The 24,700-nt window shown below is 42.9% G+C and overlaps 1 pseudogene; it reads right to left on the bottom strand.

Moving 5' to 3' along the window:
* Nucleotides 1-2,372: 2,372 nt before the first annotated feature.
* LOC129673657 (transcription factor BTF3-like) overlaps nucleotides 2,373-24,700 on the bottom strand; it is a 63,763-nt pseudogene continuing 41,435 nt past the window's right edge.

Raw genomic sequence — 24,700 nt, 5'->3', positions numbered from 1 at the left:
CCCGCCGCGCCCGCTCGCGCCCGCCCCGCGCGCCCGCCGCGCTCTGCCCCGGCTGCGGGAAAGTTCCGGCCGAACTGCGGCCGGGCGGACCTGCCGGGGCTGCGCCGGGGGGCCCGGGGCGGGGGCCGCCGGGAGGACGGACTTGCCGGAATGGGGAGAGGACGCCGCGGAGAGTGAGCCCGGCGGGAAGCGCGGCGGAGACCGCGGAGACCGCGCAGACCCGGCACCTGCGGGAATGGAATGCGCATCGGCGGCGTTCACCGGCGCGGAGTGAACTGTGGAAGCAGACGTTTGCCAGACGGGCGCTGGGAGATAATGACAATTCTGGGGGAAGGCTGACGGCGCAGACATGATGGGCGTGCTTGCACGACCCGAAGAAGACGCTCCTAAGCCGTACATTTAAATTAAAAGAGAGAGAGAGAGAGACCGGTTCTAGGTGTTACTAATCACAAACAGTCTGGAAGGTGACCCGAAGGTAGACAGTTGTTAAACCTGTTAAGAGACAGAGTGTTTCAAAGACCCTGAACCGAATTTCAAAAAGTGCCTCTCACGCCTCCCCCGGGGGGAAGGGACAAACTTCTGTTTGAGATTATACCACAAAATATGTAGGTAAGTGGATATAGGGAAGACAGAGAAGACTTAGCATGTGTGTCTGCGCCTACGTAGGTCTGATTGCCATTCTCTTTGCACTGAGGGAGTTTAAGTCTACTCGTTGGTAGGTTCTCATTCGCTCTGAACAAAGTACACAAAAATACACACCAACTGCGGGCTAGTGGCCTGCAGAGGCAGACTGTGCAAGAGAAGGCTGAGGGGAATCACCCCGGCAAACTTGGAAGACACACGTTGTCTTTAGGTGGGACGCTAGAAATATGTATGAAAACGGAGGTCTTACCTGGATCTTTGAGAGAGAAATACTCAAACAGGAAAGCATATTAGGGCCTTACAAGGGCTTGGAAAGAGTGCCTGGAAACCCCAGAGCTCTCCTCCCAGCTGCCAGCCAGGAACATGGCATATTAATAGCAAAATTGAGGCTTGCAGTATAACTTCATAAATTTAAGAACTTTTAAGATGCTAAGATTAACTCGGGAGGCAGAGGCAGGCGGATCTCTTTGAGTTCAAGGCGAGCCTGGTCTAAAAAGTGAGTCCGGGAGAGCCAGGGCTCTGTTAAACAGAAAAACACAGTCTTGAAAAGAAAACGAAACAAAATTTGTTTTTCAAAAAGTATGAAAAGCTAAAATTTTTCATACTTTTAATTCAGACTTGCACTGTTTGAGTTTTAGCCCAGGGTCTCAATCCCTTTACTTGAGAGGATGAGGCTAGAGACTGGCTTATGGGAAGAAGAAAACTCTGAAAACTCTGAAACTCTGAAGAAGGCACTCTGAAAACCAAGCTAAGAACACTGGTACAAGTTATTTATTTATGGAAATTTTACGGAAAAAAAAAATCACTCAACAACTTTAAAACATCCAAAAGGCATGGAAAGTTACTTTCCCTGCTGTGAACCATATCTTGCAACCTTTTGCCCAGCTAAATAACTAAAAAACAGACTTGGCACACATTGCGCCTACCATCCTCAATCAGGCGTTCAGAGGTTTTCAAATGGAAAAGAAAGTGGCCTGAAACAGAGTGCAAGTGAGCAGCTTTAGAGACAGGCCCGTGAGCACGACCTGCGGGCAGAGCCACTCAACCCTGCCCTTGACAACTCCAAGGCAGCCTGCTTTATCCTACCAAAATTTGGCAAATCCACCTAGTAAATGTGGCCTTAGATTCTGTTAGCCAGTTCTGAAAAACATATAGGCTTCCGGCCACTGTGTGAACGGAGTAGGGTTTCTGCGGATTCTCGTTCGTCACTTGGGACAGCTCAGGCACTCCACAGTCACAGGGGAAGCTTTGTCCACAGTCTTAAAAGTTCATGAAATGATAAATTTAAAGAAATTAGCAGGTTTGTTTTTTTAAACTAGACAAAGACTTTTATTAACCCTATAATACCAAACTTTATTCCCAGGCTTAATTTTCTAAAAAGATTGAATTGTGTGTAAGCAAAAACTGAAGAGAGCTGCAGTGTCCAGGGTGTTTGGACTTAAAAATATAAGCGATCTAGATTTTATCAGATCCGTAAACAAGAGAATTTTTAAAAGCAGCCATGATATAAAATAGCAGCTCCAGGCGGGCAGCAGTGGCGCACACCGTTAGTCCCAGCATCCGGGAGGCAGAGGCAGGCGGATCTCTGTGAGTTTGAGGCCAGCCTGGTCTATAAAGGGAGTCCAGGACAGCCAAGGCTACACAGAGAAACCCTGTCTCTAAATTAATTAATTAATAAAACGGTTCCTGTAACTTCTGCAAGTGTCAGCTTCTTCAGAAGCCACCTCAATTCAGTTTGCCTCATGCTCAGAAGCCTCATCAAAATTCTTCACCAGATCTGAAACTTCTTCATCAACACCCTTCCCAGTAGCAACTGGTGCTTTTCCATCCATAGTTTGGGCAGAGCTTCAGCCAGTGTCCTTAATCTAGCCAGGTTGTCTGGACCAAGCTGGTGTAGGATGCTGGGAAGTATTTCTGTCAGCTGCTTTGTCTGAGCATGGCCGATAATGATGAAGGTGTTTGATGCCAGAGATGCCTAGCCTCTTAAACGCCAGCCTCTTAAAAGTGGATTACTATTCCTTGGTTTGTAAATATGTTCACCTCTTCAATATCAGAGATCTTGTTCACCCCATTGCAGTTCTTCAAGGAGAACTGCAGTTTTTTTATTGTCTGCTGTGTCTGTTGTTCTTTTCTGTGAATGGTTCCTTTCCCACCAATGCACCCTTGTGCTTGCATTTTGGCCAGTTTTTCCTCTTTCATGATCATTTCTTTAATCTTGTTAGAGTGGAAATGAAACCTTGAGGGGTACTAGGGTTCATGCTCAGGGCATCTCGGGCAGACCAGATAAAGCACACATGCAAGATGGAAGCTCGAGTTAGCAGTTTAAAGACGCATAACTACTTTCTCACTCCGACCATTAGAGAAAAAGTTTACTGCCCGCCTTACATAAAAACATTCCTTTTAGTTAAAGCGTGTAAAGTCTACTATGTAGATGGAGCGTTCATTCTTTTTAATAAGGCGTCCAAGAGTTGGTTTGGATAAAATGTCCTTTTTCTCTCCTGATTTGAAATCAGTGTTTCTGTTATTGTTGTTTTACTGTTAATTCTGTCAGGGCATAACAGGTGCTGTTATATAAAAGGTCCTATGTTGCATGTCAGGCACTATAGAACCACTGTAAAGTCCATGCCCCCAAAGACTACATTCAAAATAATTCCTATAGGTGGCAGATGGAATGAAAGAAAGAAAAACATAAAACAGTAACCCTGTAAGTAGAATCAAAATGTATTAAGTCTTCCAGCTATCTTTGGGGGAAAAAAAAAACAAAACAAAACCCATAAATGTAAAAAATGAGAACCAACAAAATTAACTAGACCAGGAGTTAATTTCAGAGAGGATGGAGAACACAGGTCATGAAGAACATGACAGTTATACTGAAACCTGTGGCAGCTAGACAACACCAATAAAAGAAAATAAAATTGGTTATTTGAACTTTGTCATCTCAGAGAAGATACATGGAGATTCCTCACTAGAACAAAGATATTCCACATACTTTAAATGTCATGCCTGGGCCATACAGTAACAGTAATTTAGGGAAATACCATCTTTCTTTTCCAGGGCTCCAAAAGCACTGGTCAGTTTTATGACCTGTTTCATGGAGTTTCCATCATGAAACTGCATTAAAAGTAATTTGTAATAGCATTACGATAATGCAATATCAATATTTAGCTGTCTGTAGACTCCTTCTGACCTAAGGAGGAATAATGAGCTATCTGAACTTAATGCCGCCATTTAAAGTGCCTATCACAGTCAAGCAGAGCCCAGAAAGGAGTGAGGCAGGCTAGTGTGCAAAAAAGCCACAGAGACAGCAAATGCAGATCCGTATGTACTGTTTAAGGGAACACCAGCAAAGCTTCAACAGATTGCCTCTTGACCAGTGAATAAGGTGGAACCAGGGCTTCTGCACATTTCAGTTTACCAGGAGCACCTGAGAAGCAGAACTATGTGAAGTTTCTTTGGTTGGTTGGTTGGTTGTCTGGTTTGGTTTGTTTGTTTGTTTGTTTGTTTGTTTTAAAGATTGTCAATTAAGAAAAACCAAAAAGCTAGGTACAGTGGCATGTATCTATGGTCCCAGCAGAAGAATCACCTGAACCCAGGAGTCCAACGCCCAAGCAATGTGGCAAAGGCCAGCCTCAAAATCAACCAAACAAAGAGCATAGGTAAGTACATCATGGTCATCCCATGAGCTTCCAATAGAAAGCCTTATCTAAGGGCTGAAGACGTTGGCTCAGTGGTTAAGAGCACTGACTGCTCTTCCTAAGGGTCCTAGGTTCAATTCCCAGCAACCATATGGCAGCTCAAAACTGTTTAACTTGAGTTCCAGAAAATCTGATACCCTCTCACAGACATACAGACAGGCAAAAGACCAATGAGCCTGAAAAATAAAATAGATAGCCACTTATTAGTGAGTATATATCATGTGTGTCTCTCTGCTTCTGGGTTACCTCACTCAAGATGATCTTTTCTAGTTCCCACCATTTGCCTGCAAATTTCATGATTTCCTTGTTTTTAGTAGCTGAGTAGTATTCCATTGTGTAAATGTTCCACAATTTCTGTATCCATTCCATCTGGGTTGTTTCCAGATTCTGGCTATTATGAATAAAGCTGCTACAACATGGCTGATCAAATATCCTTCAAATCTATACTCCTAAAGAAGCTAAACAACAAGGAAGACTCTAGGAAAGATGTGCAATCCTCATTCAAAAGGAAAACACAAGAGACATCAGAAGCAGGAGAAGACAGGGAATAGGACAGGAGCCTATCACAGAGGGCCTCTGAAAGACTCCACTGATTGAGGTATCGAAGCAGAAGCTGAGACTCATAGCCAAACTTTGGACAGAGTGCATGGAATATTATGAAAGAAGGAGGAGATAGAAAGACCTGGAGGGGACAGGAGCTCCACAAGGAGAGCAACAGAGCCAAAACCAAACCAAAACAAAACAAAATAAAACTGGGCCCTGGGGGCCCTGCAGAGACTGATACCCCAACCAAGGGCCATGCATGGAGAGGACCTAAAACCCCTGCTCAGATGTAGCCCATAGACTCATTCTCCAAGTAGGTTCCCTAATAAGGGGAGCAGGGGCTTTCTCTGACATGAACTCAGTGGCAGGCTCTCTGATCACCTCCCCCTGGTGGGAGGAGCAGCCTTGCCAGGCCACAGAGGAAGACCTCATCAGCCAGTCCTGATGAGACCTGATAGGCTAGGGTCAGAGACAAGGGGAGGAGGACCTCTGCTATCATTGGACTGGGGGAGGGGCACTGGAAGAGATGAGGGAGGGAGGAGGGTGGGGCATGGGAGGAGAGAAGGGAGGGTGCCACAGCCAGGATACAAAGTGAATAAATTGTAATAATAATATTAATTAATAAAAAACTAGATTGAAGGGTTAATTAATAAAAGTCATTATTTCTGGATCCGTTTAGTGTTTGATTTCTTGATGCCAATAAAAGGCACAATACAGTATTAAATATGTAAAAGATAGATAGATAGATAGACACATTGAACTCTGACCTAGAACAATCCCTGAAAATTATCTTTTGCTAGGGGTTTATCAGCGGTAGAGAATATATCTAGAATATGCAAAGCCCTGTGTTCTATCTCCAGGACAATCCTTAACACCAAATTACCTCTCTGTAAGGCTCTGAATAAGATTGTAATGATTATAATTCAGGCCAGCACCAAGCTAAGCTACTTCCACTGTTTCTAATTGTATTTACTTCTCCACTATGATATTGAATCAAACAAGATTTTTGGCTTAATATGGTTTCAAGAATTAGCCCAAACAATTTGCTAGGAAGAGTAGTCACTGTCTGAGGAGGTGAACTTTGCCTAATAAGGATCACAGACATGGTAAGTAAAATAGGACTCACACAGATAAAAAAGGGTCTTCTCAGTTCATGCCAAAGGAGAAGGGAGTCTGGTCGATAGACATGACCATTTCTCCGAGTCAAGGCCATCGAAATAATATGGATTCATTAAGCTAACATATCCTTGCTAGTGGCCCCAATTCCACCTTCCGCCTCAGTGATTTTGCCTTAAGTTACATCCTTAAATATATACATTTGATTGTATGTGCATGAGTGTTTGGCTCCTGCGTATTTTGGGCATCCCTTACATGCCTGCCTCTCGGAGGGCAGAAGAGGCCATCAGTCCCCCCGAATCTGGAGTTATGGATGGTTGTAGGCCACAGTGTGAGTGCAATGAACTGAGGACTCCTGCAATAGTAACAGCCGCTCTTAACAGCTGAGCCATCTCTCCCATCCTCAACATATTCTTAATAACTGTGCTTTCCCTCAAAGATTCGAGTTGATACCTGTAGTGAGCATCTTGTAATTTTGGTTCCTTTAAAAATACATAAATATAGGAACAGGGTTTCGATTTAATCCCAGGTGTGGGGGTTATGGGGCTGCTTCACAGCAGGTGCCTCGTGCTCTAGCAGGGCCATGATTTTGCAAGCTGTACATAGTTTCTGTGAGTGTATGGCGCTTGGAATTCTGGGAACTTTTCAGAGGCAGAAAAATTCGAGGGCCCTGAGAGGTGCTGTTGCTGTTGTTGACTGGTTGGTGGTTAGATGCTGTTGGCTGCAGTTTGTTAAGTCGTTGTGCACAAAGAAGAAACAAAGAGACGAGAAGAATAATTTAGATATCCTGACAGCAAAGATCAAACTTGCCCCAAGGCAAGTTTTCCCTTCTCCCTCTAACCTTCTTTCTCTCATACCTAGCACTGGGTGGTTAGAAGGGTGGAGCAGAGAGAAAAAGGAACCCACAAAGTAGCCAAAAGTCTGGCCACAGACCTCCCATACACACGTGTGTGCACACACTATATACTTTATTTTTTTTTTAAGAATGATACCAACTCTATATGGTATTTAAGAGTCTATTGAACACATTTTGAAGTGTTATAGATATAGACTTTCGTTTTAATGGCCATTATTACAATATTCTGGAAAGCATATCCTTTGGAACAAACAGCAGCAAAAAAGAAAATATCAGGGCTGCACAGATGGCTCAGCAGTTAAGCTCCTGGGACCTGGGTTCAGTTCCAGGACCAACATAGGACACCTGACACAGTCAACCAACTGTGGCTCTGGTTCCTGGGGATCCAACACTCTTCTCTGATCTGCATGGGTACCTGCAGGCATACGGTACGCAGACAGACAAGTAAGTGCCCATGTGTGTGCAAGCACAGAAATACACACACATTAAAAAAAAAAAAATGAAGGAGATAACTGTCACCAGATTTTGCTACTTTGTGGATTCCTTTTTCTCTCTTCCAATCTTATTAATTGCCTAATACTAGATAGGAGAGAAATAAAGGATAGAGGGGAAAGGGAGCATTGATATCATTAGGCCACTTCCTGGTGATTAGGTGCATTGAGTTCCTGGGAGCAATTTCGTTGACGGGATGGTCAATGTCTTCTACTTGTCTCTTTGCTCATGACAAAGAGCAATCAGCCTCAGCAACAGAAACCAGCAATCAGAAACAGCAGCAGAAGGATGAGCAGAATTTGCCACCACCCTTCTTGGGGTTTAGCATTTACAAACTCTCTCAGGAGTCCCCAGAATTCCAAACATCATACACTCGCAGAAACAATCTGCAGCTGGCAAAATCACACCCCTGCCAGAGCAGGAGGCAAATCATAGAGCTGTGGACAATCTGAAGCAGCCCCACATCCCACACCTGGGATTAGAAACAAAACAAAACACATTCTCATAACATTTTGTGATTTTAAAGAAAACAAACTTCTCACTACTGGGGGCACATATGAAAGTGGAAACTGGGTCATTACAGAGGAAAACATTTTAGGTAGTGAAGAAAAAAAGTGTAAGAGAACACACTTGATTTAAAAAAAAACATAAGGAAGCTGGGTGTGGTTGTACACGCCTTTAATCCCATCACTAGGGAAGGAAGAGGGAGGGAGATCTCTTAAATTCGAGGCCAGCCTGATCTACAAAATGAATCCAGGACAGCCAAGGATACACAAGGAAACCCTATTTCAGATTAAAAAAACAAAAACAAAACTGTTGTATTTGGACATTAATATTTATTATTGATATATCTTTTAGTAAAGCTGCGGTTATTCCTAAACAGCTCTATAACCAAATCACCTCACAGAGACTAGGTTTTATTTAGTTAACCTAGAACACAATGCTGGTCAATAGTTACTCCATCCTGAACCTCCAAGCCCGCATAGTTTCCTACCATTCAAATTCACTCATTATACTTACTTTTAGTGGTATCTTAGGTACAGCTCATTTCTCCTCGTTGTTCCAAGACGTTTCCTCCAGCTCCTCCTCTTCTCCTCTCTCCTACTTCTTCCTCTCCTTCTCTTCCTTCCGCTCCTCCCACTCTGAACCAGGATGTCCCACCCTAACCTCTCCATTGCTCACTATTGTGGTTGGTTGTTTTGACAAATTAGAGAACAAATGGCAGAATGTTTACACAAATTTGAGACAGGTGATGCTTAGAATAAGTATCACAATGCAATGTCCGGATTGAAACCAGATGGTCGGGGAGAGAAATCAGCATTTGAATGTACAAGGAAGGGTAAGGTGTATACGTTCCAAAAGAACATTATACCAACACAAAACATATGTGAATTGGAAGTTTCTGGTTTCTTTGAAGATTCATATGTGTCATGTGATGTTTTGTTTTGGGCTGTCTTGTGAGAGGGGCAGCTGAAAACAGCCAGGGTGGACTCTGAGGAAAGGAGATATAGAAGCCAAGGACAGTGAGAGGACACTTTATAGATCGATATCACTTCATCCAACTTCATTCTTCAACACTTGACTTTGAAAAGAGAAACGTTCCAGAGAACTTCTCAGGGCAAACCAACTGAGTTTTTAGGTTTTCGATGACATGTTCTGATTCAGTGGAGTCTTACTGTTTCTGCTGAATCAGCTGTTTCCTGTTGCTGTTTGGCATCGGCATTTGGACTGGACTGCTGGTGTCCAGACAGCAGAGTGGACTCACCCCAAGGAACTGCTTCTAAAAAGGTCTACAACCCTCTTTTCCTAATAACCTTCTTTCTCCCCTACCTCTGGTCAGTGGGTGGAAGAGAGATAGAAGCGTTTAAGAACTCTAAATAATGTAGGTTTGTGGAAAAATCTAAACCTACACATATGGAGGCATATTTGGAGAAGGAAGGGGACTAGTGATCAAAGGGGTGCCAGTGACAGCACTGGGGATGTGAATGACTGAGAACAGGTATAATGACACATATCTACAAAACGTGGCATAATGAAATGCATTTATATGCTAACCTAAAAATTAATTTTAAAAATGCTAAAGTAAAACAATGTTTTTTTTTTAGCTTTTATTTCTTACTCTACAATGTTTCTTTTTTAACAATAGGAAATGTTATCCAATTCCCCTTTCTCTTAGAACACCCATTTCTATTATATTCTAAACAAGTACACTATGATTTATGTGCAGAAATCTTCTTTTGATATATTACTTTTTTGCAGCAAAAAATATTCCTCTACATTGACAGTCAAGATTAATTTCCTCTAGATTGTGTTATCAGTCTAATTATTATCAATTCACCATTTATCAAAACAATATAGGTGCTATGTTTTCATTACAACTTACTGAACAAATATTGCATTGGAAGTCAAGCTCTCATAGGATGAATAGCATCTTCAAACATTAATTCATGTCCCTGTTAATGAATGATCCTTTACATGAGAATGAAAGTTTAATGTCAACTGTATTCTTAGCCTTTATAAAGATAGAGCCTTTGAAAAGTAATGTTTATAAAATGCATACCTAAAAATGGATTTTTACCCTTAAATCATCACTTAAACTCTAAAATATTTTTTCTTTGTTGTTGTTGTTGTTTTTTTTTTTTTTTTTTTTTTTTTTTTTTTTTTTTTTTTTTTTTTTTGCTTGTCTATTTTTCAAGACAGGGTTTCTCTATGTAGCCCAGGCTATCCTGGAACTCAGTCTGTAGACCAGGCTGGCCTTATACTCAGAGATCCCAGAGATCCACCTGCTTCTGCTTCCCAAGTGCTAAGATCAAAAGTGTGCACCACCACTGTCCAACCTCTTTGAAACTGTTTAAATTATCATTCCTGAAAATTCCTCGTAATCCATCTTTTTGGGATTCTCACTCAAGTATTATTTGGAGGCTAGGAGATGGCTCAGTGTTAAAGAGTGCTTGTTGTGCAAGGAAGAGGATCTGAGTTCAAATCCCCAACATCCTTAAAGAGCCAAGTAAACCGTACGTGCCTGTAACGCCAGGAAAGGAGGATGGAGATTGGTGGATGCAGAGAGCGCAACAACCAGTCATCCTGGCCAGAAGAGTGGGCTTCTGGGTCAGTGAGAGGCCACGCCTTAAAGGAAAAACGTGAGAAGCAGCAGAGAACATCCAGCCATCTCTAGAGCTTCCACATCAGCTTAATCACACACCCAGGGCATGCAACACATGATACTCCAAATAACTTCTCTATTTGTTTTTTCAAGACAAAGTCTCTCCCTGTAGTCCTGGCCATGCTGGAACTTACCCTGTAGACCAGGTCGGCCCCAAACTCAGAGATTCGGCTGCGTCTGCCAAGGGCCGGGACTAAAGGTGTGCGCCAGACAGCCTGGCAAAAATAACATTTCTTAATGATCTATAAACTGAAGTTTTGTTGATGATAGAGAATTAAAGACTATCTGACTTGCATAATGATTTATCCCAGACATGTAGTCTTTTATAATTACTTCAAAATCAATATATTACCAACGAGAGACTTATGGAATACCTACTAACAACACTATTTATCTTCACTTCGAAACTTCGCTACCTCACCAGTCTCAGAAAAAGAGAGGCAAAATGGAAGTATTCTTAATTTCATTTCTCTTGCCATTGTAGTGTTTGTTAGTAAAATGCTTGTAAGTCATCACACATTAAAATATCTTTCTGTAAGTTCTCAGTGCTGCACATTAAGCCTTTTCAGCTTTTGGAAATTGCCCTTCACACTACTAGACCTCTTTGTCAAACCTAACTGCCAACTCACAATTGAATTCTTTTAGAAAAGTCTCATTTCTAATGTGCATGTTGATTCTTTTAAAGCACATTTTATTTATTAACAATAGTTTTATTAATTCTCTGAGAACTTCATACAGGGTATTTTGAATGTATTTAGACCCTTCTCCTAATTCCTCTTATAAAGTCACTCTCCACCCTCCTGTCCCTTCCCTCTCAACTTTGAGCCCCCCTCTGTCCCTCTCTGTCTCTTTGTGTCTGACCCTCCCCCTATGCCCTGCCTCTCTTCTTTTCTTAACTAGAGACAGTGGTTGTGTCCTATCATCACACAGGAAACTGACTATCCTTCTCCCAGAACACAAACATCCATAGCTCCTCAGCTGGGGTGGGATTTTGTGTCCACCTTCTTCAACCTGTATCAGGAGGGTGAGATTTCTTGTCTACCTTTTCTCATCTATGCCAGGATTTCATCCACTCTGAGCTTGTGCAGGTCTTGTGTGCGCCGTTACCATCGCCATGATTTCATATGTGCAACTGTCCTGTTGTATCTAGAAAAGTTTCCTGGAAGTCACCTACCATCTTCCTTCTTGAAGGCCCTGAGTCTAGGAGGGAGGGGTGTGACAGGAGAGTCCCATTTGGGGCTGAGCACTCTACAGTGTCTTTAAATTGTGCGAGAGTTTCTTCTGAGACTGGACCATTCCACCCTATAGAGAGGCTCTACAAACAGGAAGGGAAATAACTCAAAACCGCTCAAGAAAGTTCGTGAAGCTGACCAAATTCACTATGCTCCTCCTCGCCAGAGAAGCAGTAAAAGTTGGGTGTCTCTCTCAGGCAAGCCTAGCTGCAAAGAAGGCTCTAGGGATCACACCAGCTGCCCCGGGGCGAGAGATGGGGGGGAGGGAACAGAAAGCAACTGAGCTATTTGGAAGAGGTTCAGACCAACTGAGGCACTGGAAAAACAGTCCCCGACCTGCAGGCTGTGCAGTGTGCTCCTGGGGTCCCAGCTTCGTGAGCTGTCACCAGTCCTGGGGTGGGCTTTGGTGATGCAGCTGTCTTCGAGTCATTTCTGCTACTCTGAGTAACCCTTCGCCCACATTCCTGTAAGTAACCCCAGTGAAACAAATTGAGTCCCCAAGTTGGACATTGGTGGTGTCCATCCTTGGGTACGTCATGGGATCCCTGTCTGGAGTGAGTAGACTTGTGTGTTGCATCTCCTGAGGACAAATTCTGTCACACAACAGTCTTACCCTCTGCACACTGACCAGGTTAGACTGTCTGCGGTGATTACGATCGACTGCAGTAAGAAGTTTCTCTGATGAGCGATGAGAGATGCTGAGACATATATTAAATCTCCAAGAAACAAATTATAAAACACATTACAAAACAGACTACTAAAAGTGGAAAATTCAAGATTAAAAAGATGTAAAATCTAATAGAATTTTTTTTTTTCATTTTATGAGGTAAGGAGGAGGTGGGTGGATCTGAGAGAGAGGAGAGGTACTTGGGCAGGAAGGGGAAACTGTGGTTGGGATGTAATATATATCTGTCTTAAAAAAGAAATAGGTGTTAGAAACTGCATGTCCTGTTGTCCCCAAATTCATATGGTGAAGTCCTAATTCCCTATTGTGGATATACAATCATGTGTCACATTACATTTTGGTCAACCACAGTGGTATACACAGTAGCTAGCCTAGGTGAGCAGCAGGTTATAAGCTGTAGGCTTGTGTGATCTGTATAACACTCTCTAATGTCTGCACAATCGGAAAACCACCTAATGACACATTTCTCACAACGTATCCCTATTGATACACAACAACTAGATTTGAAGATAGGAACGCTAAAGATGCAATCTGGAATACTGGTCCAATGATTGGAATTCTCATAGGAAGAGATGCTAGAGCTGGAGAGATGGCCTAGTGGTTAGGCGCACAAACTGACCGTGCAAAGAACCCAGTATCCAGTTTCCAGTATCTGCATCTGGTGGTTCACAACTTCCTATAATTCGGCCTCCAAAGGGATCCAACCCTTTTTTAATCTCCATGGGCCCTGCCATCACACACATGCATGCAGGCACACATGCACACAAGTGGACACATACAGACACATGCACAACTGAGAGATAATTTCTATCCCCTTTTTCCCCTCTGTGTAACGATAGCAAGGGGAAGCCATATTAGGAAATATTACTATTAACAATGTTGTTATTACTATTATTAAATAATAATTGCAGCCAGCCATCTGTGGGCTGGAGGAGAATCTATATCAGAACTAAGTCTGCCATTGCCTGATCATGGTCTTACAAAACTCAGATTGTTTAAAACCCCATCTGTCGTATTTTGCTATGGCACACTATTAAGTTTGTAAACACGTATGCAAGAAACTATGATGTTTGCTTTGGAAAGAAAGAAGAATGTGGGTAAAAACCGATATATTTCATATACATTGAAAATTATCTCTTGTTTTGACGACAATGAAAGGTCATCAGAGATCTTCCTGCCTCTGCCTCCTAAACACTGGGATTAAAGGCGTGCGTCACCACCGCCCAGCTTGCACCCTTATTTCAATGTTCCGTTAGTTTGCAAAACATGCTGTGGAGATTTGTGCTTATATCTTAGTTAACCAATTATATAAAACACTAAAAATACCAGTACAGGAGCCTATACCATTTTATTATTAGTGTGAAATAGAAAAATATTATGAAAATAGACTATATAAACATCTCTATCTGTGGCTTTTTTCCAGTTTTCATAGCAATGTGAAGGTCTCTGAAAACATCTGTTTCTTCTCAAAAATCATACCCTATGGATGAATTTGGAGATGAATTGGAAGCGCCTAAATATGGATTGTGGCTGGTGTTTTCCAGGAAGGCTGGCTTCTTCTCTTTGCTCTCTGAGATCTTTTCTCAAGACCAATGCATTCTCCAAGAATGTTCAAGAGAGAAGAACCAACCCATCTCCATTCACACCCTTCACTGCGCAGCGTCTTGTGTCTGACACCAGAAAATCCAAACAAGAACCAAAGCTTTTCATCCTTGGTCAGTCCTCACTTTTAAAAATATACACAAGACAGGAAGATTAAACGTGTTAAACACGGTTTAAAAGCTAACTATGTATCCCACCTTTCTTTCTGTTTGTTTGTTTGTTTCAGACAGGGTTTCTCTGTGTAGTTCTGGCTGTCCTGGAACTCACTCTATAGACCAGGCTGGACTTGAACTCAGAGATCTGTAGAGGAATTTTAATTCAGACCATGGCTGCTCTGTCAAGACCTTCTAAGTCTGTGTGATCCCCCTGGAATGCAGACACACCAGGTGGTGGTGGCACAGGCCTTTAGTCCCAGAAGACAGAGGCGTACTGACCTCTCAGTTCTAGTCAGTTCGGTTCGGCAGTTTGTTTGCGTCAGTGGGTTGAGAGGAAGTGAGTGTAGCTGAGTGGAATTCAGAAGCAGTTTTACTGGGAGAGATTCACAGAGACAGGTTGAAGACAGAACAAGCCAGGAATGAGATGGAGCAAGAAGATTAGAAGAGATCGCTAGTGTTAGCTTGAGCCAAAACATCTAGGTTGAACCAGCCAGCCAGAGTTCAGAAAGAGTTCAGAAAGAGCTAGGAAGGCTGAGCTTATTCAGCAGTAAGTCTCAGAGGCTGAAAACATTCTAGGCCTAGATTAGATAGTGTGGAGGCTAGAAGCGCCCAGGACTAGGCCTAGGTTAGCAGGCAGATGCAGAAAGCCTCTAAGATAAACTGCAGCAGTCTCATAAAAGTTACTTTAACAGAGATCTTCCTGCCTCTGCCTCCGAAGTACTGAGATCACCACCGCCCAGCTTGCATCCTTTATTTCAATGTTCGTTGGTTTGCAAAATATGCGGTGGAGATTTGTGCTTATGTCTTAGTTAGCCAATTCTATAAAAATATGACTTCGCTAAGCTTAACCAAAGAGGATGAAATTCCAACACAAAATACTGACAGTATTATTTTATTAATTACACTTTATTCACTTTGTATCCCCCCATAAGCCCCTCTCTCTTCCCCTCCTGTTCCCACCCTCCCTCCCCCTTCTTCATGCATGCCCCTCCCCAAGTCCACTGGTAGGGGAGGTCCTCCTCTCCTTCCTTCTGATCTTAGTCTATCAGATCTCATCAGGAGTGGCTGCGTTGTCATCTTCTGTGGCCTGGTAAGGCTGCTCCCCCCTCAGGGGGAGGTGATCAAAGAGCAGGCCAATCAGATTATGTCAGAGGCAGTCCCTCTTCCCATTGCTATGCAACCCACTTGGACTCATACTCCAACCAAGTACCAGGCATGGCGATAACCTAGAATCCCTGCACAGATGTAGCCGATGGCATTATTGTTGTTTTATGTTGTACCGTATGGGACTGGAAGCCAGACAGAACTTTGAAAAACTCTCAAGGTACAGTTGAAGAATTTTCACGAAGGAGGTGGTTCAGTGGATGAAGCATCTACCACACAAGTATGGAGACCTAAGTGAGCCCCCCACATTTACCACACAAGTATGGAGACCTGAGTTTTAGCCCCCCAGCACCTGTGTGAAACCAGACCCTGTAATCCCATTCCTCCCACAGGGGGGGAGGCAGGGACCTGAAAACCCCTCAGAAACCATGCTATACATGCAAAATGTTGTCTCAAAAATGGGAGGGGTAGAAATGGAAGGGAAGGGAGGGGAGAGAAAGAAAAAATGAACAAAGGCCAACAAAAGCACAAAGGAATTGAACCCACACATCTCAGGGAACTGGGCTTGTGAGGGAGAAGCAGAAAGGGGGCTTCTCTTCATGACTACCCCTCTCCCCAGTGTATTGCAGAGCTAGTCACCAGAACAGCTGGAGAAATGAGTTTGAAGAAAGAGGTCAGTGACTCTGCCCTCACTGTCCAGGCCTAGCTTTGGATGGAGAAGCGGAACCGTCAATGGCGCAGGTTGGCTTCTCATCATGAAAACACCTTGAGCATAACTCTGGTGTTTAAAGAAACACTGCTTTTTTTTTTTTTTTTTTTTTTTCTTTTTAGTACCACATGGTCTATAAATCCAACCTAACTCCTCCTTCATCTGGTATTCAACTAGAGAACTGCCCAGTACTGTAGGAGAGCTGCCTGCATTGGGCTTTGGGGAAGGTTACACATGCACCCTCTTTCTTTCTTTCTTTCTTTCTTTCTTTCTTTCTTTCTTTCTTCCTTCCTTCCTTCCTTTCTTTCTTTCTTTCTTTCTCTCTCTCTCTCTCTTTCTTTCGTTATTTTTTTATTGAAAGTGTTGATTAGGAGCAGAGTGCATTCTGACATTTTATTTATTTATTTATTTATTTATTTATTTATTATTGCTATTTATTCACTTTGTATCTCTTCTTCAGTCCCCTCCCTCATCTCCTCCCAGTCCCATCCTTCCTCCCTTTTCCCTTATGCCACTTTCCTAGTCCACTGAAACCTCCCCTACTCTCTGACCCTAGCCTATCAGGTCTCATCAGGCCTGGCTTCATTGTCTTCCTCTGTGGCCTGGCAAGGCTGCCCCCCGTGCCAGGGAAGATGTTCAAAGAGCCGGCCACTGAGTCCCATGTCAAAGACAGCCCCTGCTCCCCTTACTAGGGAACCCACATGGAGACTGAGCTGCCTATGGTCTACATCTGAGCAGGTCGTCTAGGCCCTCTCCATGCATGGTTCTTGAAGCCTTTTTTTTTTTTTAAGTTTAACTTCTTTTTAAAGTATTATTGCAAATATTTTTGCAGTATCAAAAGACATGTGCCTTTTAAGTGGAATATTTTCCTTCATTTAATTCAAACATAACTAAAAACGAATATAATATTTCATTTTACAAGTACATATTGAATTGTGCATTAAATGTACTTTATTATCAATAAATGTACAGTACGTTATTACTTTGTAAGATGGATGTGATTTTCACCGTGTGATAGATAAAGAAAATTAGAGAAATTAAGAATCATTCATCTTATAAATTATAGAGCTAAGTTTAGTTACCGGGAGTGGGTTGCCTCTTTTTGAAGCCAATGGGTCCTATAGACACCCCCACCAAACATGACAGGCTATTATAAATGCTATTGGTTATCCTCCAGAACTTGACAGTATGACCCTGTTGCTGAGGACACCACATACTTACATCATAGAACGTGAAAAAAAAACCTAGCTGGTCCTCAATCGGAAGCTTCACCTCTACTGGCTACCATAGTGCTGCACGCTCTTATGGACACCACCAGAAGAGAAAAGTGTTGTTGTAATGAAAGGAAAATCCCAATTGTTCAATTTTACCAATGTAGACTTGGGAGCCAGATGCTGGGGTAAAAACCTGCTAGCTCAGAGAGCCAGAGAAAGCACCCTGCTGATCTTCCTACTCAGCCAATGTCTCAGAAGAAAAAGGCTTTCTGTCAAAAGCCAAAAGTTCAAGGCCAAAAAGCTTGCTAGCTCAGCTGATGACCCAGGAGGAAAAAGCCAAGACCTAAGAGCCAAAGAGCCAAGGAGCTAAAGAGCCAATGCCCCTTCTTCTTCTACATGCTGTCTTAAATATGCTCTATAGTAAATATAAAAAATGAGTGTTGGGCTATATTATGTTTATTATTAGCTCGTGATTATTGAGGTGGCATTATCTAAACTACTATCACAGATAATAAGATACCAGACACCTATTAGATTTATCATTGCCTTATTTACCTTGGGCTGGGCAGATATTTCACTTACACTGTCTCAATATCCTCACCATCCATCTCCCAGTCCTCAACCAATGCCATTCACCATAACCATCCTATCTTCCATCCATAGTCTTATAAATAAATACTTGCATTTATTCTTTATCTGGGCCTTTCAGTGCCATTATTGGAGCCCTTTCTCCAGCCCCAGGTGGTTTTTTCTCCACACTAACCCATGTTGTCATTCATATTCTTCCTCTCTTCAAGTCCATCTGTCATTCACAGGATTCCTAGTGGGATTCTCCAAAGCCTAGGAATCTTAGCCACATCTACCCCATCTTGCCCTGTCCAGGTATAGGCTGTTTAATTAGCCAACCAGGTATAATGACTTAGGCAGGTTACACAGAGGGCTAGTAATTAACATCAGACCAACCTCCAACAATTCCCCTTTCTGTCTAAATAAAAAGACCATTTTCTTAAACAGTAAGAATAATATGAAACAATTATAAAAACAAATAGGTAAGACTACTATACAGAATGCCTAATTAAAATGTATTTGACAACCTTGAAGAAAATATCCTATGTATGAGGGTCTAAAGTTTTGTACCTAAGTTATTTATTATAGTTTGTATCTATCAACCTAAAAACATCTATTTAGAGCTAGAACATCTTTTTAATTCCTAAGCAACTAAGCTAACTGTAGTACTATGACTACCTCTGTAATACTATGATGGGTCTTCAACCATATCAGAGACTTGAGAAGGAATAAAATTAATTACTTGAGTAAATAGGAAGCATATGTTAGCAACTTTCAAAAGTTAGAAAATTGACAGGGGCAGTTTTCTGACTGAACAGTCACCCAAACCCCTCTGTCACGTTGGAGTATCATCTTCAGCCTTCTGGCTCAGTATATTTGACAGACATATATGTGAGGCAGAAACTATTTAGGACTTGCTACCCTGTCTTGGCAGAGTTTTGCAGTCGACTTGGCCTGCATTTGAGCTTGCCCATTTTAGGCAGAATTCTGACCGTTTCGAAGAAAGAGTATTTTCTTTTTGCCCAGATGGCTGGTTTGCCACATTCAAAACCATATGGAGATTCTTCAATGCTCCTCATCTTCTTTGAGGTAGGCTGGCTGCTGCCTGAAGGTGACATGTCTCATTGTCAAAGAATCTTTAAAATAATAAAAATATTTCTAAATGCCATATTCTGTAGGTCTCTGAGGCTTTGGAAGACTTATCTGTCTATAGAATTGTATCTATCTGTTAAACCTAAGATTTATATTCCTATGTTAAAATAGACTAGTGCCGGGTTAATATCTGGCAGGTGGAGCTGAAAGGAGGGTGGCCAGTCCAGCTGGATGCCCTCCATGACTGAGTGGGATGATGAGTGTCGAGGCCCGAACCTCCCCAGATGCCCCAGGGAATAAAACACCACCGAGCCTGGAGATCGGTCAAAGCAGGAACTCGGTTTATTGAATAAAGTGGTCCTTTTTGTAGGTTTGGGTCAGGAGGTAGGGTTAAGGAAGTGAGGTAAGATGACACAGAGGGCAAAGTTAGTGCAAGGAGAGGTGGGCCAGCAACAAACCTCCAGCGCCTCTTAAATCAGAAGCTAAAGACAGGTCTCTAAACTCGAGCCAGGCTCAGGGAGATGCAGCAGGCCTTATCAGGTTCAACAGACTAGTTTCTGACATGACCATGAGTTGATTAACTAACAATTAACTTGCATCATCTAATATCCTGAACAGGTTGTAATAGCAGTTTTAAGTGTACTGAACACAAAACTTAATTTTGTATCAATATACCAAAATCTATACCAATCAAAATTTTTTGCATCAAAATATAAAATCCTATACCAATGAGTTAAAAATAACCTTATTTGAGAATAACAAATAAAGCCTTAATTTGAGTGGATTTAATAATCTGTCTTTTGTCTTCTTATTCCTATAAAGTATCCCTATAAAGAAGCACACATTTGTTCAGGAATGTGTGGAGGGAGAGGTTGGAAGTTGGGTGTCTTCCTCTGTTATTCTCCACCTTGGATTTGGAAGCAGTGTCTCTCATTAAACCTGGAGCTCACTGACTGGCTGGCCAGCTAGCCTTCAGGATCCTCCCATGTCCACCTCCCAGTACTGGGTTTTCTAAGTCTGCTACTATGACGCACTTCTTCAAATGTAAGTGTAAGGGTGCATATGCACGTGTAGAAAACGCTTTACCTGTGGAGAGCTGCTCCTTAAACTGCTTTGTTTGACCTTCACCTTGACTGAGAAAAGAGGAAGTTTCGCCAAATTCCTTAAAGCTTATCTGTGTGACCTTGGACCATACCCAGTCTAGGGAAGTAGTTTTTGAAAAGAAGTTAGGCATTTCCACACCTTTTCCTTTTGTATAGATGTGACTTGTTTTTGCCACCTCTATAAATAATGAACCCTAGAATAAACCCACGCTGCTTCAGTCAGACGGACAGCCCTCTCAAGCCGATCCCATGTGTAGTGTGATTTGTCCTCACTCCCCAATCAGGTACTATTAGACTCTGCCATTTGATTGGGCTCTGGCATTTACCCACCCATCTCCTGAGCCCTAAGAGTGTTTTTTGCATGTTTGTTTGTTTGAAACCAGGTCTTACTATACAACTCTAGCTGGCCTAGAAGTCATTCACTATGTAGTCTAGGCTGGCCTTGAACTCACAGAGATGCACCTGCCTCTGCCTCCCAAGTGCTGGGATTAAAAGCATATGCCAAGCCGGGTGTGGTGGCACACCTTTAGTCCCAGCCCTTGGGAAGCAGAGGCAGGTGCATCTCTATGAGTTCCAGACCAGGCAGGTCTACAAAGGGAGTCCAGTCCAGCCAAAGCTACACAGAGAAACCCTGTCTCAAAACAAACAAACAAACAAACAAACAAACAAACAAAACCAAACAACCAACAACAACAACAAAAAAAAGAAAAACCAAACGCCTGGACCCAAGAGTGTTTTGTTTTTAAGGGATTAATAACCTGGCTCAGGAAATGGGGGTCCAGCCTGACTTCTTGAGGTAAAATTCAAATGCATTTGAGAAATGCAAGAGCTGGTCAATTAATCAAGACCAAAACCTCCAGTCACTTGATCTCAAACTCAGAACAGAAAGTTAAAGATCCAAGGCTTTCTGACTTTTCTTTGTGTGTGACAACGTTGCTTCTTTGAGCAAGATAGTCTTGAGATCCGTTTCATCCTGAACTAGGACTCTTCATCCTGGAACAAGCAGAAATGGCACAATTGACAACAGTTGTTTCTGAATAAGCCAGCCATAAAAGAGAGGTCGCTGGCAAGAAAAACAATTGACATAAATGTAGGCTGCTGTCAGTCAAAAACCATGACTTATGACCACCACACCCATTGCTGCTTCTCCTCAACTTTGCAGCTATGAAATAAAATGACTTAAAGAAACGAGAATCTTCCTGGAAATGGTAAATCACCCAGATCTTGCTGTCATCACACCACCTTCAAGTTAGAATTCCAGAACGGCTTCTGTTTCCAGGTCTCCTCAGCTTGTCTCCCCAGCAACTGGATGGAAGATAGTGAAAATGAGATGGATGGATAGATAGATAGATAGATAGATAGATAGATAGATAGATAGATAGATATACTATAAAAGTTTATTTATGCTCCAGGTCAGGCCAAAATGTCTCAAGTTTGCTTTCTTGATGGTGGAGTCCCAAGAAAGCCTGAGGCGTGAACCTCTCTATATCTGCAGGCTGAGGGCAGTGGGCAGAAGAAACTAAAAGCAAGTTCACACTTCTCCTGCCTTCTTGTTGTTAAGATCTTACAGTAATCAGTGATGCCCACCGATGGTCAGTGTGACAGTCTTTGCTCAGTTTGCTGAGTCAAATGCCAGTCTCTCCCAGAAGCATCTTCTCCAACACAGCAGAAGTAATGCTTCTCAGCTGTCTGCACAGAATTCAAAAATCACAAGTCAGAGGTAAGTTGGCTGCATTTCCCCTTCCTTCTGAGAATGGGATTGTGAGCACCCTACATGGTCCTTTCCTAGTGGACAAAGTCCAGGGCTGGTGTCACACGGGATACCTTGCACAGGAAACCCAAAGACCCCTGCCAAAGGGATGGCCAATGAGTACAGAGCCTGTGATCGGAGCAGGAGCTGGGTGCCAAGAGCAAGCTATGGTTTCCAGGGGCCCAGGGGAGGAAGGTAATGCAGATCCAGGAAGGATGGATACGGAATACTGTGTTTCCTTCTGGGATGAAAAAAAAAATATCCCAAGAATAACCAGAGAGGGAACCATAATGAACACCAACGAATATTGGCAAGGATGTGGGGAGCCTGGAGCCCTTTCATGTGCTAGTAGGGACGTGGCATGGTGCAGATTGCTGTAGAAAACAGCCTCTCGCTTCTTCACAAAGTTTAATGTAGAGTTAGCATACAACCAGGCTGGTAGGAATAAGCTCCGTGAAAGCATATACCCACACAGAAGCTTGTATACAAATGTCATACAGCATTAGTCACAATCAGCAGACATGAAAACAAGTGAGGATGCCAACTGGCTGAAGAACTGAGAGATAAAGAATGGCGCAGCCACAGAAATGGAGGCCGAGTGCTAAGGGGGAGTGAAGCGCCAGTTCAGGCTACGGCAGAGACGGAGCCCGCAAGCCTCATGCTATGTGAAAGGAATCACAAAGGACCACAAGTTGTAGGAGTCAACAAATCTGAGTGGTCCAGAATTTAACAGCTATCAAACAGACACTGGATCCTCGGTTTCCAGGGCCCCGGGTGAGGGAGGTGACCCAGGAACGGCGGTGTTTCCTTCTGGGAGGAAGAAAGTGTTCCAGGATGGATCATCCTGATGGTTTCACAGTGATGTAGAGCTGTTTTAAAAGTCATTGGAATCCGGGCGGGGTGGCACATGCCTGTAATCCCAGCACTCGGGGAAGCAGACGAAGGTCGATCCTTGTGAGTTCAAGGCCAGCCTGGTCTACCAACAAGTCCAGGACAGCCAAGGTTACACAGAGAAAATCCTGTCTTAAAACAAAACAAAACAACCAAACAAAAGTCATAGGCTTGCGCTTGGGATATATACAATTACAACCGCTTAAGCGTTGGGGAGGGGAGGGATTCGCTGGGCTGGCCAGTTCAGAGGATCAGTATATGTTCACTTGGCTGGCTGTGAGACAGGATTCCGCAGAGGCAGGAATGTTATGGCAGAGAGGCTTTTATGCTTTTTAAAATCTATTTTTCAGTGTGTGTGTGTATGTATGTGCTCATGGGTTCATGGGTGTGCGAATGTACGTGTGAATGCAAGCACCCATGGAGGCCAGAGGGGGTGGATCTCCCTGGATCTGGAGTTACAGACAGTGGTGAGCTGTGCCATGTAAGTGCTGGGAATCAAACTTGGGTCCTCTGTGAGAGCTATATATACACTTAAGCACCAAGGCAGCCCTACAGAGGAGCATCTTTCTGATGGAAAGAAAGCAGTGAAGCAGAACGTCTGTGCTCAGTTAGCTTTCGTATCTGTCTTGGCTCAGTGCATCTGACAATGGAAATGAATCATCATGACCATGAAACTAAGATACGCTCCATCTCAGAAGAGTGGGGTTCCTCCGCACAGTTGACCTTATCTGGGGTCTTCCTGGTAGAGTCTAACAACCTACTTTAGGATGTATCCACGGGTGTTTCTTTCCATCTCGCTTTCGCTTGAGTTAGACTTTCGCTGTGGAATGAGGTCTCTCTACCCCTCCCAAGTTATACTTGCATATTTGATAATAGCTTGATCTATCTGTCTTGGCATCTGTTTCATAGCTGACCCATGCCCACCTATAATGCTTTATTCCCCTCCCACACGACACACACACGTTACATAGCCTAATAAAAACTCTATAAAGATTTCGTGGAGATAGACGCTTAGAGGGAAGCTGTTGAGTCAGAGGGTAGTGAGGGATGCCTTGAAGTGGCTGTCGCCTTCATGTTCTCACCGGCTGGATGTGGAAAGAGCCCCAGCCTCCCCGATACTCGGGGACTTATCTGTAATTTTGTGTTTAGGGATGTAGAATGATATCACTTGCTTTTTTTCCCCTTCGGTTACTAAAATTATCATCTTTTTTCTTTAATACTTATTTGTCTTTTTCCGTCAATTTCCTGTTATACACTTTTTTCTTTTTTGTTGTTGTTGTTTTTTGTTTGGTTTGTTGAGACAGGTTCTCACTATTTTAGTCCTGCCTCTCCTGAAACTCACAACATAGACCAGACTGGCCTCGAAATCACAAGAGATCTTCCTGTTTCTGTCTTCCGGGTGCTGGGGATAAAGGCATGCGCCACCACACTGGGCCCTCACTTTTTCTATATTTCTATTTAAATTATAAAAGAAACTATGTTTAAAAACTCCTTACAGATTCTGGGTGTTGAAACTTCGTGGGCCTTAGCGCAAACACCTCCCATCTTACCTTCTTGTAATTTTATCTGTGATGTCTTGGGTTGAGCTAAAGTGAATTTTTATGGAATCTAGACCCAGATGGTAGTGTTTGTGTACTGTGTCTTGGACAGAAATTTGAGCCATGGCTAGGCTCACCCAGATTTTATTGAAGACTTGCCATGCCTGATTTACCATATTACCTGGTTAAGCTACTCTTGTATTTTTGAGTTTATAAACTCTGTCACACAAGTGCACAAGTAAGTCTCTGTGCATATGTGTCTATGTTGAGGCCAGAGGCCAATTCCACAATCTTGCCTCATTTTCCTGTGTGCCATAATTATAGGCATGACCTGCCATGCTGGGTCAAAGTAAGACGTCTTTGATATTTGTAGGGAATAGATAAAACCTGAATGAATTCATATTATTAACATAAGCATGGTGTGACATGGACCCCAATGCCTCAGACCCATACGAATGGCAAAGCCTTCCCCAGGTCAGGCTCACCCTTGGTGAGTCTTGCCCTGGTTGGAGTAATGACTGACCTTTAGCTAATACCAGTGTGAGTAGGAA

This window comes from Psammomys obesus, unplaced genomic scaffold (genome assembly GCF_907164565.1).
Source record: "Psammomys obesus unplaced genomic scaffold, mPsaObe1.curated_primary_1811, whole genome shotgun sequence".
NCBI lineage: Eukaryota > Metazoa > Chordata > Mammalia > Rodentia > Muridae > Psammomys > Psammomys obesus.
This window is presented reverse-complemented; position numbering and strand designations above follow the sequence as displayed.